Below are 1823 nucleotides of genomic sequence, written 5' to 3'. Positions count from 1 at the left end.
TTTGTATGGAAATTTTTGTCAAAATTTTATTTCTATAGGAAATTTTGTCAAAATTTTATTTCTATAGAAAATTTTGTCAAAATTTTATTTCTATAGAAAATTTTGTCAAAATTTTATTTCTATATAAAATTTTGTCAAAAGAAAATATAGTCACCTTCTCTTAGTTGGAGAGGAATATATTGCAAAATCTACCAAAATCGAACTATACATACATATGGGAGCTATATCTAAATTCGATCCGTACTTCAATAGTGTTCGTCCTAGTTCCACAAGAACTCTCTGTATTAAATTTCATCAAAATCGGATAATATATGCGATCGGAATCCTGCGAATAACTAATCCATGGACAGACGGACGGACGGACACCAAAGGCTAGGAAGGAACGTTTTTCCTAATTTTAGAAAACTTTAACTAAACTGTATTACAACTGCAGATATCACGTGAATTTTACATAAATAAGTAAATATTTTTCGTCAAATTTAATAAAATTTATTGGACATAATTATGTTTTTGCACTTGAAAATTTCGAAGTTTGAAGGAAAACATTGAAGTGCAAAATTGCAAAAATGACTTTAGTATCATATGAAGTCATTGATGGGCGCATTATTGGTAATATTTACAAATTTATTTTAGGCTTCATTTATGTATACACTTTCCCCCTTTTCAATTAATTTAACTAACATAAAACAAGTATAGACGGTCGTAAGTTCGGTCAGGCCGAAGCTTATGTGCCCTCCACCATGGATTGCATAGAAACTTCTACTGAAGCCAATGGCAAGGTATCTTAAAACTTCCTAACACCGTAATATATACCACATAGTCCATACGTGGTATATATTAAACTAAAAAGGCCGATTAAATACGTATATAATTAAGTTTAAAGTTTCTATAGAAATAAAATTTTGACAAAATAAAATTTTGACAAATTTTTCTATAAAAATAAAATTTGGAAAAAATTTCTATAGAAATAAAATTTTGAAAAAATTTTCTATAGAAATAAAATTTTGACAAAATTTTCTATAGAAATAACATTTTGACAATGTTTTCTATAAAAATAAAATTTTAGTAGATTAGTTTTGGCTCGAGTGGCAATCATGATTATGAACCGATATGGACCAATTTTTGTGTGATTGGGGATCGGCTATATATAACTATAGACCGATATGGACCAATTTTGGCATGGATATTAGCGGATCGGATGAATTTTGCTCCTCCAAGAGGCTCCGGAGATCGAATCTGGGGAACGGTTTATATGGGGGATATGTATAATTATGGACCGATATGTACCAATTCTTGCGTGATTGTTAGAGACCATATTCTAACACCATGTTCCAAATTTCAACCGAATCGGATGAATTTTGCTCCTCCAAGAGGCTCCGGAGGACAAATATGGGGATCGATTTATATGGGGGCTATATATAATTATGGACCGGTATGGACCAATTCTTGCATGGTTGTTAGAGACCATATACTAACACCACGTACCAAAGTTCAACCGGATCGGATGAATTTTGCTCCTCTAAGAGGCTCCGGAGATCAAATCTGATGATCGGCTTATATGGGGGCTATATATAATTATGGGTCGATGTGGACCAATTTTTGCATGGCCATTAGAGAACATATACCAACACCAGGTTAGAGGCTCCGCATGCCATATCGGAGGATCGGTTTATATGGGGGCTATATATAATTATGAACCGATATGGACCAATTTTTGCATGGTTGTTAGAGACCATATACCAACACTATGTACCAAATTTCAGACTGATCGGATGAAATTTGCTTCTTTTAGAGCAATCGCAAGCCAAATTTGGGGGTCCGTT

Source organism: Haematobia irritans, chromosome 1, assembly GCF_050003625.1.
Source record: "Haematobia irritans isolate KBUSLIRL chromosome 1, ASM5000362v1, whole genome shotgun sequence".
NCBI classification, from domain to species: Eukaryota; Metazoa; Arthropoda; class Insecta; order Diptera; family Muscidae; genus Haematobia; species Haematobia irritans.
This window is presented reverse-complemented; position numbering follows the sequence as displayed.